Source organism: Rana temporaria, chromosome 13 (genome assembly GCF_905171775.1).
Source record: "Rana temporaria chromosome 13, aRanTem1.1, whole genome shotgun sequence".
Taxonomy (NCBI): Eukaryota; Metazoa; Chordata; class Amphibia; order Anura; family Ranidae; genus Rana; species Rana temporaria.
In genome coordinates this window covers 116,793,898-116,812,421 of record NC_053501.1, presented here as the reverse complement: position 1 = coordinate 116,812,421, position 18,524 = coordinate 116,793,898, and the positions used below count along the sequence as shown (strand labels likewise).

At 50.9% G+C, this 18,524-nt stretch overlaps 1 protein-coding gene across 5 annotated transcripts in view; it reads right to left on the bottom strand.

Moving 5' to 3' along the window:
* The window catches only part of ARHGEF2 (Rho/Rac guanine nucleotide exchange factor 2), a 179,285-nt gene that overhangs the window by 122,243 nt on the left and 38,518 nt on the right, over positions 1–18,524 (bottom strand). For 3 of the 5 annotated variants that reach the window (XR_005744706.1, XM_040332334.1, XM_040332337.1), the window contains exons 1-2: positions 9,586–9,902; positions 1,626–1,731 (exon numbers count right to left, since the gene is read on the bottom strand). The gene's annotated coding sequence lies outside the window, so the exon portion shown is untranslated. Of the gene's footprint in view, positions 1–1,625; positions 1,732–9,585; positions 9,903–18,524 lie in introns of those variants that run through there. The other 2 variants (XM_040332338.1, XM_040332336.1) reach the window with 2 other exon arrangements.

Sequence of the window (18,524 nt, the reverse complement as noted above, 5' to 3'; positions counted from 1 at the left end):
GCCATAAATAAGTGGTCCCCCCATGGCCATGATTATGGACCCCTTAAACTGAAGTTGCCCCTGATTGTGGTTATAACATTCTCTACTTTTCTGGGAACAGTTTTTACAAGATTGTGGGGTATCTATGGGAATTTGTATAATTAGTGAGGTCAGGTCCTGATGTTGGACGAAACGTATTGGTCCACAATTAACATTCCAATCTATCCCAAAAGCGTTCAGTAGGGTTGAAGTCAGGGCTCTATGGAGGCCACTCATGGTTCTCTACACCAAACTGGTCAAACTGTGTCTCTATGGAGTTCCTCCACACCAAACTCATGAAGCCATGTCTTTATGGAATTCCTCCACACCAAACTCATGAAGCCATGTCTTTATACAGATGCTCCTCACCAAACTCATAAGCCATGTCTTTATGGAGTTCCTCCTCACTAAACTCATTAAACCATGGGGTTTATTTACCAAAACTGGAAAGTCCAAAATCTGGTGTAGCTTTGCATAGAAATCAATCAGCTTCCACTTTCTCCTTTGTCAAAAAACGTAATTGAACAAGCTGAAGTTAGAACCTGATTGGCTACCAGGCACAGCTGCAGCATATTTTGCACTCTCCAGTTTTAGTAAATCAACCCTCATGTCTTTATGGAGTTCCTCCACACCAAACTCACGAAGCCATGTCTTTATGGAGATGTTCGTCACCAAACTCACGAAGCCATGTCTTTATGGAGATGTTCCTCACCAAACTCATGAAGCCATGTCTTTATGGAGATGTTCCTCACCAAACTCATGAAGCCATGTCTTTATGGAGATGTTCCTCACCAAACTCATGAAGCCATGTCTTTATGGAGATGTTCCTCACCAAACTCATGAAGCCATGTCTTTATGGAGATGTTCCTCACCAAACTCATGAAGCCATGTCTTTACGGAGTTCCTCCACACCAAACTCATGAAGCCATGTCTTTATGGAGTTCCTCCTCACCAAACTCATGAAGCCATGTCTTTATGGAGATGTTCCTCCACACCAAACTCATGATGCCATGTCTTTATGGAGTTCCTCCACACCAAACTCATGAAGTCATGTCTTTCTGGAGTTCCTCCACACCAAACTCATGAAGCCATGTCTTTATAGAGTCCCTCCACAACAAACTCATGAAGTCATGTCTTTATGGAGTTCCTCCTCACCAAACTCATGAAGCCATGTCTTTCTGGAGATGCTCCTCACCAAACTCATGAAGCCATGTCTTCATGAGTTTGGTGAGGAGCATCTCCATAAAGACATGGTTTCATGAGTTTGGTGAGGAGCATCTCCATAAAGCCATGTCTTTATGGAGATGCTCCTCACCAAACTCATGAAGTCATGTCTATGGAGTTCCTCCACACCAAACTCATGAAGCCATGTCTTTATGGAGTTCCTCCACACCAAGTATAGACCACTCATCTAATGGTCAATCTACTGATAACTGGTAAATAATAGTCCTTCATACGAATGGTTTCCTAGGCCAAAGAGTAATTGCCTAAAATATTGAGATGGTTATCGGAGGTCTATGAGGAAAAATTTTGCCGAAAAGAGAATGATTACGTTGTATTCTCATCTATTACCCCATTGTGCGTTGATACGGAGGAATTGTACCTACCTATTATAAGATTAGCAGCTGCATCCCCTGAGGGACTAAGATATACTGTGCAACCGGCGAACCACATCCACCTTACACCAAGACCCCATCACTGCTCCTCCGCTGCCTGCGGGTACAAGAAAGCACCGGTTATTCCACGTGTGTACATTGATAGCTCTGACATATACCGTAGTGCAGTACAAAGAACACTGAGCCGGTCACGTCAGTCTCAGAACCAGAGGAGCTGACACTCCAATGTCCCCCCACACTCACATTATACCGTTACATAGCTCTGACGTATACCGGAGCGTTGTTTCTAGGCATGTACTATATGATGGGAGGAGATGGAAGTTATGGAGGTCGGGGAAGGTCGGGGGTCTCGGCTCTCGCAGGTGAAGTCCGGTGGTGAGGAGTTTGTGTTCCACACTGATGAGCCATAATTGGAGAGCAGGTTTTGTAGGGGGGGGGGGGGGGGGGTGTAATTATGTCTCAGACAGACCCCCCCTTGTGTGTCACTCAGCCTTGCAGTGACTGATCCCTGTAACCCAATGCTGGAAGGTGACGTCAGCCGCTCCTGCCACAAAGACTCGATCGGCAGAGCGTGACACCATAGATCGGAGGACAATGGAGGCCGCTGACTCACCGCCCGGGGGGAGGTTCCCTTCTCATTAACCTCTGTATAATATTAACTACACCGGTGACCTGTACAGACCTGGAGCTCCGCTCTGCCTGGGAACTACTACATGCCATGACAAGAGCGGGAACACCGACACCAGGGGGGTCCGGGGGCAATGACACCCTGACACTTGGGGGTCTGGGGACAATGACACACTGACACTTGGGGGTCCAGAACAATGACACCCTGACACTTGGGGGTCCAGAACAATGACACCCTGACACTTGGGGGTCCAGAACAATGACACCCTGACACTTGGGGGTCCAGAACAATGACACCCTGACACTTGGGGGTCCCAGAACAATGACACCCTGACACTTGGGGGTCCGGGGACAATGACACCCTGACACTTGGGGGTCCGGGGACAATGACACCCTGACACTTGGGGGTCCGGGGACAATGACACCCTGACACTTGGGGGTCCGGGGACAATGACATCCTGACACTTGGGGGTCCCAGAACAATGACACCCTGACACTTGGGGGTCCAGAACAAAGACATTTGAAGATTCAGAACAATGACACCCTGACACTTGGGGCCCCAGAACAATGACACCCTGACACTTGGGGGTCCAGAACAATGACACCCTGACACTTGGGGGTCCCAGAACAATGACACCCTGACACTTGGGGATCCCAGAACAATGACACCCTGACACTTGGGGGTCCAGAACAATGACACCCTGACACTTGGGGGTCCCAGAACAATGACACCCTGACACTTGGGGGATCCAGAACAATGACACCCTGACACTTGGGGGTCCAGAACAATGACACCCTGACACGTGGGGGTCCAGAACAATGACACCCTGACACGTGGGGGTCCCAGAACAATGACACCCTGACACTTGGGGGTCCAGAACAATGACACCCTGACACTTGGGGGGTCCAGAACAATGACACACTGACACTTGGGGGTCCAGAACAATGACACACTGACACTTGGGGGATCCAGAACAATGACACCCTGACACTTGGGGACCCAGAACAATGACACCCTGACACTTGGGGGTCCCAGAACAATGACACACTGACACTTGGGGTCCCAGAACAATGACACCCTGACACTTGGGGTCCCAGAACAATGACACCCTGACACTTGGGGGTCCAGAACAATGACACCCTGACACTTGGGGGGTCCCAGAACAATGACACCCTGACACTTGGGGGTCCCAGAACAATGACACCCTGACACTTGGGGGTCCCAAAACAATGACACCCTGAGACTTGGGGGTCCCAGAACAATGACACACTGACACTTGGGGGTCCAGAACAATGACACCCTGACACTTGGGGGTCCCAGAACAATGACACCCTGACACTTGGGGGTCCCAGAACAATGACACCCTGACACTTGGGGGTCCCAGAACAATGACACACTGACACTTGGGGGCCCCAGAACAATGACACACTGACACTTGGGGGTCCAGAACAATGACACCCTGACACTTGGGGGTCCCAGAACAATGACACCCTGACACTTGGGGGTCCCAGAACAATGACACCCTGACACTTGGGGGTCCCAGAACAATGACACACTGACACTTGGGGGCCCCAGAACAATGACACCCTGACACTTGGGGGTCCAGAACAATGACACCCTGACACTCCCATAAATAGAGGAGCCCCAGACAGCAGCCTAGATTGCCCAATAGAGGAAGTTACCCCCCCCCCCCCAGCTCTCTGTACAGAGTTTTTATTCCTCTATATAACCAACTGCTTTATAACCTCGGCCTGTAAATGTGTAGATTGTGAACCCAACAGACCTGAACAGGGGTGGGGGGAGAAGGGGGGTGGGGGGGTAATAAATTCTTTGGTGCGTACATCACGCCCTTTATGGAAGCCGCTGATTGAAGTCCTCAGATTAGACCCAGCAGGAGATTCATTATAAATCGGATGCATGACCCGAAGATTCCTAGAACATGGAAGCCGACAGTTCCCTGCCAGAGACTGAACTGTCCTTCCTTATATCCGGAGAGCGGTGATGTCACTCCTGTATACAGCGCCCGGAAAAAGTATTCACACCCCTTGAAATTCTCCACATTTTCTCATGTTACAAATGTATTCTATTGGGATTTTATATGAGAGACACAACACAAATAGCTAGATTCAGTAAGAGTTAGGCTGGCCTATCAGATACGCCGACGTAACTCGGAATCTGCGCCGTCCTAAGTTTACGTGTATTCTCAAACTGAGATACACTTAAACCTATCTAAGATACGAAGGCTTGCGCCGTCCTATCTTAGGGTGCAATATTTAGGCTGGCCGCTAGGTGGCGCTTCCGTTGAGTTCGGCGTAGAATATGTAAATCACTAGGTACGGCGATTCGCGAACGTACGTCCGCCGGTCGCAGTAAAGATACGCCGTTTACGTAAGGCATTTTCAGGCCTAAAGTTATTCCATCAAATAGCTGGACTAGTAATGTTAAGTATGGCCGTAAAAATTTTACGTCGTTTGCTTAAGTTGTTCCGTGAATAGGGCTGGACGTAATTTACGTCCACGTCGAAACCAATACGTCCTTGCGGCGTACTTTGCCGCAATGCACACTGGGATATGTACAAGGGCGGCGCATGCGCCATTCGTAAAAAACGTCAATCACGTCAGGTCACCCCCCATTAACGTAAAACACGCCCCCTCAGCCTATTTTGAATTAGGCGCGCTTACGCCCGCCACATTTACGCTACGCCGCCGTAACTTAGCAGGGAAGCACTTTGTGAATACAGTACTTGCCTAGCTAACTTACGGCGACGTAGTGTAAATACGATACGGTACGCCGCCGCAAAGATGCGGCGGGCTACTTGAATCCAGCTAAAAGTGTCACATAATTGTGAAGTGGAAGGAAAATGATAAATGAAAAGTGTGTGGGGGGGGGGAGGGGCATTTGTATTCAGCCCCCTTTACTCTGATAACTAAAATCTGGAGGAACCAATCGCCTTCAGAAGTCACCTAATTAGTAAAAAGAGTCCACCTGTGTGTCATGTAATCTCAGTATAAATACAGCTGTTCTGTGAAGCCCTCAGTGGTTTGTTAGAGAACCTTAGTGAACAAACAGCATCATGAAGGCCGAGGAACACACCAGACAGGTCAGGGATAAAGTTGTGGAGAAGTATAAAGCAGGGTTAGGTTATAAAAAAATCTCCCAAGCTTTGAAGATCTCACGGAGCTTCTGTTCAATCCATCATCGGAAAACGGAAAGAGTATGGCGCAACTGCAAACCTACCAAGACATGGGCCGTCCACCTAAACTGACCGGGCCGGGCAAGGAGAGCATTCATCAGAGAAGCAGCCAAGAGGTCCATGGTAACTCTGGAGGAGCTGCACAGGAGCTGCACAGCTCAGGGGGGAGAATCTGTCCACAGGACAACTATTAGTGGTCTCTCCACAAATCTGCCCTTTATGGAAGAGTGACAAGAAGAAAGACATTGGTGAAAGAAAAAGACATAAGAAGTCCTGTTTGTAGTTTGTGAGAAGCCATGTGGGGGAGGGGACACAGCAAACATGTGGGGGAGGGGACACAGCAAACATGTGGGGGAGGGGACACAGCAAACATGTGGGGGAGGGGACACAGCAAACATGTGGGGGAGGGGACACAGCAAACATGTGGGGGGGGGAGGGGACACAGCAAACATGTGGAAGAAGGGGCTCTGGTCACATGACACCAAACTTCAACTATGTGTGTGGGGAAAACTAACACTGCACATCACCCTGAACACACCATCCCCACTGTGAAACATGGTGGTGGCAGCATCATGTGGTGGGGATGCTTTTCTTCAGCAGGGACAGGGAAGCTGGTCAGAGTTGATGGGAAGATGGATGGAGACAAATACAGGACAATCTTAGAAGAAAAGACTTGAGACCGGGGGGGGGGGGAGGTTCACCTTCCAGCAGGACAACGACCCTAAAGTACAGCCAGAGCTACAATGGAATGGTTTAGATCAAAGCCTATTCATGTGTTAGAATGGCCCAGTCACAGTCCAGACCTAAATCCCATTGAGAATCTGTGGCAAGACTTGAAAATTGCTGATCACAGACGCTCTCCATCCAATCTGACAGAGACAGAGATATTTTACAAAGAAGAAGAAGAATGGAGGAGAAATGTCCCTCTCTAGATGTGCAAAGCTGGTAGAGACACCCCCAAAAAGACTTGTAGAGAAAGGGGAGTGACTCCGGGGGGCGCCATACAAATGCCCCTCCCCCCCACACTTTTCACAGATTTATTTGTATCATTTTCCTTCCACTTCACAACTATGTGACACTTTGTGTTGGAGAACCTTGGCACCCCGGATGTTTGGGAACTACATGTCCCATGATCCTCTTGCACTCTGCGGTGTAGTGGAGCATCATGGGAAACGTAGTTCCAAAACACGTGGGGTGCCGAGGTTCTCCATCACTGGGCTGGGGCAACCCAACTCTGCGCACTACCAAGCATTGTGGTGCACTTCATTGTATTGGAATGAGCAGCCTTAACGCAACAAGAGGCCGGGGGATGAACGGGCTCTGAAGGGCGGGATTGTTGCGCACGTTTTGTATTCGGGACATTTTGATTGGATGAAGCAGAAAGCTTTTCTTTCCAGTCTACATCACACACATATGAGGGTTTGCTGGGACCGCAGAGAGCCAACTTGTGTGACCCGCCTGTCCTCATAACAAGGAACGTCTGATCACCGAAACAAAGAGCGCCGTAATCCCCGTCTGCCCCGCCCACATCTTCTCACAACAAGCGTGCAGACATGTCAGAGACTGGGAACGCAGCTCTGCGGAGGGGAGGGAGCGATGTTCTGCAGATCTCTAGAGGATGGGATAATCTGCAGAATATATCAGGAGGGGGAGGGTGCGATGTTCTGCAAGTCTCTAGAGGGGTCAGTGATGGGATAATCTGCAGAACATATCAGGAGGGGGAGGGGAGGGAGCGATGTTCTGCAGATCTCTAGAGGGTTCAGTGATGGGATAATCTGCAGAATATATCAGGAGGGGGAGGGTGCGATGTTCTGCAGATCTCTAGAGGGGTCAGTGATGGGATAATCTGCAGAATATATTAATATGGATCTGTCAGGAGGGGGAGGGAGCGATGTTCTGCAGATCTCTAGAGTAGTTGTAGATATCAGCCCTCCCCAGGGGTCACACAGGTGGAATGATTAGTGTCCTCTCTCTGATTGACACACCTGGATATGCAGACCACTCCTCCTGGTAATGCAGACTCCTCCTCCTGGTATTGCAGACCCCTCCTCCTCCCGACACTGCAGGCCCCTCCTCCTCCTCGCACTGCAGGCCCCTCCTCCTCCCGACACTGCAGACCCCTCCTCCTTCTCCCGGCACTGCAGGCCCCTCCTCCTCCTGGCAATGCAGGCCCCTCCTCCTCCCGACACTGCAGACCCCTGCTCCTTCTCCCGGCACTGCAGACCCCTCCTCCTCCTCCTGGCACTGAAGACCCCTCCTCCTCCTCCTGGCACTGAAGACCCCTTCTCCTGGCACTGCAGACCCCTCCTCCTCCTGGCACTGAAGACCCCTCCTCCTGGCACTGCAGACCCCTCCTCCTTCTCCTGGCACTGCAGACCCCTCCTCCTTCTCCTGGCACTGAAGACCCCTCCTCCTTCTCCTGGCACTGCAGACCCCTCCTCCTCCTCCTGGCACTGAAGACCCCTCCTCCTCCTCCTGGCACTGAAGACCCCTTCTCCTGGCACTGCAGACCCCTCCTCCTCCTGGCACTGAAGACCCCTCCTCCTCCTCCTGGCACTGCAGACCCCTCCTCCTTCTCCTGGCACTGCAGACCCCTCCTCCTTCTCCTGGCACTGAAGACCCCTCCTCCTTCTCCTGGCACTGCAGACCCCTCCTCCTGGCACTGCAGACCCCTCCTTCTGGCACTGCAGACCCCTCCTCCTCCCCCTGGCACTGCAGACCCCTCCTTCTGGCACTGCAGACCCCTCCTCCTCCCCCTGGCACTGCAGACCCCTCCTCCTGGCACTGCAGACCCCTCCTCCTTCTCCTGGCACTGCAGACCCCTCCTCCTTCTCCTGGCACTGCAGACCCCTCCTCCTGGCACTGCAGACCCCTCCTCCTCCTCCTGGCACCGAAGACCCCTCCTCCTCCTGGAACTGAAGACCCCTCCTCCTTCTCCTGGCACCCCTCCTTCTGGCACTGCAGACCCCTCCTCCTCCCCCTGGCACTGCAGACCCCTCCTCCTCCCCCTGGCACTGCAGACCCCTCCTCCTCCTGGCACTGAAGACCCCTCCTCCTTCTCCTGGCACTGCAGACCCCTCCTCCTCCCCCTGGCACTGCAGACCCCTCCTCCTCCTGGCACTGAAGACCCCTCCTCCTTCTCCTGGCACTGCAGACCCCTCCTGGCACTTCAGACCCCTCCTCCTCCCCCTGGCACTGCAGACCCCTCCTCCTCCCCCTGGCACTGCAGACTCTGTCCTCCCACACCATCCTGGGAGGGGCCTCTAATCACCATTATTTATATACACTCCTATATAGGAAGGTGATCCGTATACATTACATACACTGTGTTTATCTCTTCCTCCCCTCTACTGTCACCATTCACACAATCAGTTGTCCTGGGAATGTAGTGTTGGGTTGGGGAGCACTGATGTGGGACGAGAAGGCCTGGCTCGCAGTCTCCGCTCTAATTCATCCCAAAGGTGTTCTATCGGGGTTGAGGTCAGGACTCTGTGCAGGCCAGTCAACTGACTGACACCGGTGGGGCACAATTCCTGCCACTGACACCAACGAATTCTCCCCCCCGATATCAAAGATGGGGCACCGTTTCCTCCCTCTGGGCACAGTCCGGCCCCCCTAAAGCCCGAAGGACAGTAAACTGGCCCCTGTCTTTAAAGTTTGGAGACCCCGGATATAGAGTATGGGCAGCTTATAAATGTCATCTGAAGCTCGTCTCCAACAACCTCTATAGAACATCTACCGCCTCCGATCGCTTCCTGTACAATCACATGTATGTGTGGCCCTTTGGTGAGGTCGGGGGCCACACTCGAGACCCCTCCTCCTATATCAAGTGGACCACCATTGCTCCACCCCTTCACCCTATACTGAGGCCTGGTTCACACCCATTAAACATGGCTTCCTACGGGTCACGTTCACCCCCCTCCCCCACATCAGGCTTCAATGGAAACGCATCAAAATCGCAGCGCATGCGGGAATTTCGCAGGTTTCTCCCGCAAGACTACAGACGCAAAACCGCAAAAAAGGCACCACCTGCACCCTCCATAGGTGTGACCTGGCCTGTGCCCAGTGATGAGGGGGCATTCAGTACAGAGAGATCTGATTGGTTATGTGGATCACATGTGTGTGCTTACCTCTTCATCTGTGATGTAACCCCCGCTGCCTCCATCCGTCACAATGTAGCCGGATCCTCCGATACTCGGGGTCACAATGTAGCCGGATCCTCCGATACTCGGGTCACAATGTAGCCGGATCCTCCGATACTCGGGTCACAATGTAGCCGGATCCTCCGATACTCGGGTCACAATGTAGCCGGATCCTCCGATACTCGGGTCACAATGTAGCCGGATCCTCCGATACTCGGGTCACAATGTAGCCGGATCCTCCGATACTCGGGTCACAATGTAGCCGGATCCTCCGATACTCGGGGTCACAATGTAGCAGGATCCTGCGATACTCGGGGTCACAATGTAGCCGGATCCTCCGATACTCGGGTCACAATGTAGCAGGATCCTGCGATACTCGGGGTCACAATGTACCAGGATCCTGCGATACTCGGGGTCACAATGTACCAGGATCCTCCGATACTCGGGTCACAATGTACCAGGATCCTGCGATACTCGGGTCACAATGTAGCCGGATCCTCCGATACTCGGGTCACAATGTACCAGGATCCTGCGATACTCGGGGTCACAATGTAGCCGGATCCTGCGATACTCGGGGTCACAATGTACCAGGATCCTGCGATACTCGGGTCACAATGTAGCCGGATCCTCCGATACTCGGGGTCACAATGTAGCCGGATCCTCCGATACTCGGGTCACAATGTAGCCGGATCCTCCGATACTCGGGTCACAATGTAGCCGGATCCTCCGATACTCGGGTCACAATGTAGCCGGATCCTCCGATACTCGGGTCACAATGTAGCCGGATCCTCCGATACTCGGGTCACAATGTAGCCGGATCCTCCGATACTCGGGGTCACAATGTACCAGGATCCTGCGATACTCGGGGTCACAATGTACCAGGATCCTGCGATACTCGGGGTCACAATGTACCAGGATCCTCCGATACTCGGGTCACAATGTACCAGGATCCTCCGATACTCGGGTCACAATGTACCAGGATCCTGCGATACTCGGGTCACAATGTAGCCGGATCCTCCGATACTCGGGGTCACAATGTAGCCGGATCCTGCGATACTCGGGGTCACAATGTACCAGGATCCTGCGATACTCGGGTCACAATGTAGCCGGATCCTCCGATACTCGGGGTCACAATGTAGCCGGATCCTGCGATACTCGGGGTCACAATGTAGCCGGATCCTCCGATACTCGGGTCACAATGTAGCCGGATCCTCCGATACTCGGGTCACAATGTAGCCGGATCCTCCGATACTCGGGTCACAATGTAGCCGGATCCTCCGATACTCGGGTCACAATGTAGCCGGATCCTCCGATACTCGGGTCACAATGTAGCCGGATCCTCGGGTCACAATGTAGCCGGATCCTCCGATACTCGGGTCACAATGTAGCCGGATCCTCCGATACTCGGGTCACAATGTAGCCGGATCCTCCGATACTCGGGTCACAATGTAGCCGGATCCTCCGATACTCGGGTCACAATGTAGCCGGATCCTCCGATACTCGGGTCACAATGTAGCCGGATCCTCCGATACTCGGGTCACAATGTATCCTCCAATGATTCCAATGTATCTTCTGATGATCCCGGGTTACAATGTCGCCGGATCCTTTGATACTCCCGTGTTACATTGTATCTTCTGATACCTCCAAGTGGATCTTCTGATACTTCTGTGTAACAATGTGTCCTATAAGGCTCCCGAGTCACAATGGATCCTTTGATGGGTCACAACGTATCTTCTGAGGCCTCCAGTTTATCTTCGGATGCTCCTGAGTCACAATGTATCTTATGAGGATTCCCGGGTCACAATGTATCTTATGAGGATTTCAGAGTCACAATGTATCTTCTGAAAGGTTACAATGTATCATTCGATTCCCAGGTCACAATGTATCTTTTGAAAGTTTACAATGTATCATCCGATTCCTGAGTTACAATGTATCCTCTGAGGATTCCCGGGGTCAAAATATATATTTTGATGGGTCACAATGTATCATCTGATGCCTCCAGTTCATCTTCAGATTATTCCCGGGTGACAATGTATATTTTGAGAATTTCCAAGTCACAATGTATCTTCTGAAAGGTTACAATGTATCATTCGATTCCCCTGGTCACAGTGTATCCTCTGATGGGTCACAATGTATCTTCTGAAAGGTTACAATGTATCATTCGATTCCCCTGGTCACAGTGTATCCTCTGTTGGGTCACAATGTATCTTCTGAAAGTTTACAATGTATCATCTGATTCCAGAGTTACAATGTATCTTCTGATGATCCCCAGGTCACAATATATCCTCTGATGGGTGACAATGTATCCTATAAGGATTCCCAAGTCACAATGTATCTTCTGAAAGTTTACAATGTATCATCTGATTCCAGAGTTACAATGTATCATCTGATGATCCCCAGGTCACAATGTATCCTCTGAGGCCTCCACTTTCTCTTCTGATGCTCCCGGGTTACAACGAATCCTCTGATGACTTCCTGGTCAGATCTACACTCAGCAAACCTGGAAGAATGCACCTGGCCAGGCCCCTCCCACACCTGGCCCAGGGTACCTTCTGATTGGCTCCCTCATCCACCCGCCACGCCCATTCAGAGGCCGACTCTTTGAACAGACTGATCCTGTATCAGCCAAGCAGCTGTGTGAGATGAATGACATTTAAAGGGCCGGAAAAAAAAAAGTAGTGAGTCCACAGACAGTGCACAGTGCCGCCCCCTGGAGGAACCGTCAGATATTTCCCATTAGTGAGACTGCTCTTTGTTATTTCAGGTAAACTCTAACTGCATGACATTTAGCTTCCCTTTGTTACAGGTCAGTGCTGCTCATCTCCCGCAGCCTCTTTGCAGACACTTCTAGGTAGATTCAGAAAGAGTTAGGCCGGCTTATCAGTAGATAACTCAGAATCTGCGCCGACCTAAGTTTAAGCGTATGCTCAAACAGAGATAAGCTTAAACATATCTAAGATACGACGGCTTGCGCCGTCCTATCTTGGGGTGTAATATTTTGGATGGCCGCTAGGTGGCGCTTCCATTGCGGTCGGCGTAGAATATATAAAAATGAGGGGATACGCCGATTCACTAACGTACGCCAGGCCGACGCAGTACTTTTACGCCATTTACGTAAGAGATAGGCCGCGTAAAGTTAGAGCTAGGCCCTAGTGAAATAGTAATGTCAAGTATGGCCGCCGTTCCCGCCGCGAAATTCGAAATTTTTACGTTGTTTGCGTAAGTCGACCGCGAATCGGGATTTACGTCGTTTACGTCCACATCAAAATCAATAGGCCCGTACGGCGTACTTAGCCGCAATGCGCACTGGGAAATGTAGGCGCCCGGCGCATGCGCAGTAGCCGAAAAACGTCAAAAACGTCAGGTCAAGCCTCATTACCATTAAACACGCCCCCCTCCAACCCATTTGAATTAGACGCCCTTACGCCCACCGCGTTTACACTACGCCGCCCTAAGTAAGGAGGTAAGTGCTTTGAGAATCATGTACTTGCCTCTCTTACTTAAGGCGGCGTAGTGTTAACACGCTAGGCTACGCCGTCTTAAAATTGCGCGCCCGTACCTGAATCTACCCATTCCTGTTTATTACATGCCCTCCATTGATGGCCGTGCACTTTTCTCATGGTGGGTTTCCTGATGGTGACCACAGTCAGCAGGGCCACTTGTAGTCTCCACTGGACAGGGTGACAACACAGGAGCACAACTGGAAGACGGAGACAGAGTGTTGTCACCCTATAGCAGGAAGTGCCTGAACAGGAACCTTCATGGCGGGATCACCGGGGGGGGGGGGGGGGTTATTTCATTAACCACTTCCCGCCCGCAGGATGTCAGGTGACGCTGGTTGCAGCTACAGGTATCTTTATTTTCAGCCAGCGACTCCCTTTAATGTAAAAGTTATCCTAGTAGCTGATTAGCCGCTGGATTGCTTTTACAGGCAGCAGGAGGGGACGTTCCCGCCAACCATCAACACCTCTCCAGGTGATCCCCGTCCATCTCTATGATCCTGGGAGGCCGGAAGCAACGTCATGTCATTAAAAAGAATTTTTTTTAAAGCGACCCCCGTTCCCCCCATTCTCGCGCGCAGAATCGAACGCACACACAAGTCACACAAACGCCATTCGCACCACACATGTGAGGTATCGCCGCGAACGTTAGAGCGAGAGCAATAATTCCAGCGCTAGACCTCCTCTGTACCCCTAAACCCGTAACCTGTAAAAAAATTCAAGTGTTGCCTGTGAAGATTTTGAAGTATCGCAGTTTGGCGCCATTCCGTGAGTGTGCGCAATTTTAAAGTGTGACGTGTGAGGTTATTTATTTACTTGGCGTAACATCAGATTTTATATTTTATTCCAAACATTGGGTTATATATTGTGCTTTGTTTGCATTAAAATTCATTAAAGTGTATTTAAAAAAATAGGTTTGAAAAATGATTTGGAAATTCTGTGCGGCACAAGAAATTGGAAGGACTGTCATTTTATTCTCTAGGGTCTCTGCTAAAGAAAAAATGTGATGTTTGGGGGTTCTGGGAAATTTTCTAGCAACAAAAAAATGGGGGTTTCAGTTTGAATCCCGGCCAAGACATTATCTGCATGGAGTTTGCATGAGCTTGTATTGGCTTCCTCCTCCTTTTCACAGATTTGCTGGTTGGGTCATTGTTTCCTGTCCAAAGTGGCCCTTGTAGGTGTCCCCCCCCCCCCCCATCTCATTCCATCACATCCCCCACCCATTATATCCCATCTCATCACACCCCATCCCTTCCCATCATATCCCATCATATTCCTTCCCATCACATTCTTTCCCATCCAATCCCTTCCCATCATATCCCATTCCAGAACATCCCATCCCCTCCCATTATATCCCATCTCATCACACCCCATCCCATTAAATCCTTCCCATCATATCCCCTCCCATTATATCCAATCACATCCCTTCCCAGCCCATCATATCCCATCCCCTGCCATTATATTATATCCCATCACATCCCAGCCCATCATATCCCCTCCCATTATAGCCCATCTCATCACACTCCATCCCATTACAATCCTTCCCATCATATCCCATCCCATTATATCCAATCACATCCCTTCCCATCACATCCCTCCCATTGTATCCCGTCACATTCCTTCCCATTATATCCCATCACGTTCCTTCCCATTATATCCCATCACATCCCTTCCCATCAAACCCCATCCCTTCCCATCATATCCCATCCCATTATATCCCATCACATTCCTTCCCATCACATCACATCCCCTCCCATCATACCCCATCACATTCTTTCCCATTATATCCCATCCCCTCCCATTATATCCCATCACATCCCTTCCCATCAAACGCCATCTCTTCCCATCACATCCCATCCCCTCCCATTCCGTCACATCCCTTCCCATCACATCCCCTCCCATCATATCCCATTCCATCACATCCCATCCCCTCACATCATATCCCATTCCATCACATCCCATCATATCCCATCCCCTCCCATCATATCCCATTCCATTACATCCCATTCCATTACATCCCATCCCCTCCCATCATATCCCATCACATCCCATACCCTCCCATCATATCCCATTCCATCACATCCCCTCCCATCATATCCCATTCCATCACATCCCATCCCCTCACATCATATCCCATTCCATCACATCCCATCATATCCCATCCCCTCCCATCATATCCCATTCCATTACATCCCATTCCATTACATCCCATCCCCTCCCATCATATCCCATCACATCCCATACCCTCCCATCATATCCCATTCCATCACATCCCCTCCCATCATATCCCATTCCATCACATCCCATCATATCCCATTCCATCACATCCCATCATATCCCATTCCATTACATCCCATTCCATTACATCCCATCCCCTCCCATCATATCCCATACCCTCCCATCATATCCCATTCCATCACATCCCCTCCCATCATATCCCATTCCATCCCCTCCCATCATATCCCATTCCATCACATCCAATCCCCTCCCATTATATCCCATCACATCCCTTTCCATCCCATCCCCTCCATCATATTCCTTCCCACCCCCTCCCATTGTATCCCATCACAATCCTTCCCATCATATCCCATCCCATTCCATCACACCCCATCCCCTCCCATCATATCCCATCACAATCCTTCCTATTATATCCCATCCCATCCCATTATATCCCATACCCTTCCTATCATATTCCTTCCCATTATATCCCATCCCATCACACCCCATCCCACCATATCCCATCCTATTCCCTCCCATTCCATCCAATTCCTTCCCATCCCATCATATCTCACTCCTTCCCATCCAATTCCATGACATTTCTTCCCATTCCATCACATCCCATCCCAATCTATTCCATTCCATCCCTTCCCCAATACCACCTGCAGCCCCTAGAACTTCAGATATTTGATTCAGTGACACAAAGGTGATTTACTGTAAAGTGGACCTGTCACATCTCAGTGTTGTGGAGCAGAATGAGAAAATGCAAAAAGTTTACTAATTAATTTCATCATCGGGCCGCCGGACAAAACCAACCCAACGATTCACTGGATGTATGGCAGCCATAGAGAGAGGGATGGTTCTGTGCTGCCACCTCTAGGTCAGCAAATGTACTGCAAGGGAACATGGAGAAGTCATAGTATCCTATCAGAAATTCTCCCTGTGTGTCTATGGAGGGGAAGAGATGGAATCTATTTGTCAGACGGTGACGGCACTCTGGAGGGGTGTGGATGTTGGATAAACACTCATCTTATGCTGAGAGCTCTCCGTCTACAATGTCAAGTATTGCTGTCTATTCCGAGGTCTGCGCTACTGACTGACGTCTGTCCAACCCTAACAACCCGGGGCCCCGTGTCTAATCAGGGGCTCCCACGTACCTCATCCTGGTACCCCCATGCCCTGCATACTCCCTATCTCCTGAAACTCCCTCCCAAATCTAAGCAGAGGCTCCCACGTACCCCTCTGCTCTACTGACTGACGTCTGTCCAACCCTAACAACCCGTGCCCCGTGTCTAATCAGGGGCTCCCACATACCCCGTCTTCATCCTGGTACCCCCACGCTCCATAAACTCCTTTTCTATCCCCTGAAGCAGGGGCTCCCATGACCCCCATCTTCACCCTGGTCCCCCCCATGCCTCGTATACACCTTATCCATTTCCTGATACTCCCTCCCAAGTCTAAGAGTTGCAACCGTACCCCATCTTCATCCTGGTACCCCCACGCTCCACATACTTTTTATCTATCTCCCAATACTGCCTGTCCCTATGTCTAAGCAGGGGCTCCCACATACCCCATCTTCACCCTTGTACCCCAACGCTCCACATACCCCTTATCTATCCCCTAATACTCCCTCCCATGTCTAAGCAGGGGCTCCCATATACCCCATCTTCATCTTGGTACCCCCATGCCTTGCATACTCATTTTATCTATCTCCAGATACTTCCACACATGTCCAAACATGGGCTCCGATTGTACCCCATCTTCATCTTGGTACCCCAATGCTCTACATACCCCTTATCCATCCCCTAATACTCCCTATCATTTCCAAGCAAGGGTGCCCAAGTACCCCAACACTCAACATACCCCTTATCTATCCCCTAATACTTACTCCTATGTCTGAGCAGTGGCTACCATGTACCCCATCTTCATCCTGGTACCCTATGCTCCACATACTCCACATCTACCCCCTGATACTCCTTCCCATGTCCAAGCAGGGGCTCCCATGTACCCCATCTTCATTCTGGTACCCTATGCTCCACATCTACCCCCTGATACTCCTTCCCATGTCCAAGCAGGAGCTCCCATGTACCCCATCTTCATCCTGGTACCCCTATGCTCCACATAGGTCTTCTCTATCTCTGATATTCCCTCCTATGTCTAAGCAGGGATGCCCATGTACCCCATCTTCATCCTGGTACCCCCATGGTCTGCATACTCCTAATCTATCTCCCAATACTCCCTCCGATGTCCAAGCAAAGGCTCCCACATCCCCCATCTTCATCCTGGTACCCCCCCCTCCATGCCTTGCATACTCCTAATCTATTTCCCAATACTCCCTCTCTCCCATGTCTAAGCAGGGGCCCAACGCACCCCATCTTCATCCTGATGCTCTCATGCTCCACATACTCCTAATATAGATACTCCTTCCAATCTCTAAGCAGGGGCACCAGGCCCAGACTTACCATTGGGCTTGACTGGGCTCAAGCCCATGGGCCCCCCGCCCAATAGGGTGCCCCGGGCTCAAACGCGGCAACCCCCTCCCGCAATTTCGCGGCAATCCCCCGTTCGCGGCAATTTCGGCACCCCCCGCCGAAGAACTGGGCACCCCCCCACCAAGAACTTGGGCAGATGGATGCCCCCCCACTCCACAAGTACGAACGGTTGGCGCACTCCACCCTCCCCCCCCGCTCAACAACTTTGATAGGTAGGTCGGCGGATCCAGCCCTCCGACCTCTGCTCCAGGGGGCCCCTTCGATCATTAAGCCCAGAAGCCCCCACCACCCTAAGTCCTGCCCTGAGGGACACCCACGTACCCCATCTTCAGTACTTCTTTTCTGCCACTAGATGTCCCTCAGTCTGATAGCCAATATCATTCAGCCCACTTCCTCAGAACTCAGTTTGTCCTGGGTCCACCGCCTTGCCTGTGATTGGACAGTGAAAGGAGAAGCAGCACAGCGATGAACTCTCCTCTCTGCTCCCTCCTCCTATTGGCATGCTTCTTTCCCTTCACACTGAAGCCCTGCTGTACAAGGACTGGAAGAGGCCGATACCAGGTCACAGTCAGGTACATGCACTGCTGAGATTTATAAAGTGTATTTAATGATTAGGGTTAACCCATTAATGAGTGTCTTTTAGATCTGCTATTTCCAGACACAACCTCTTATAAAAGGCGTCCATCTTTACCCCGGAGTTCCCTCCCCCTCCCCCAGG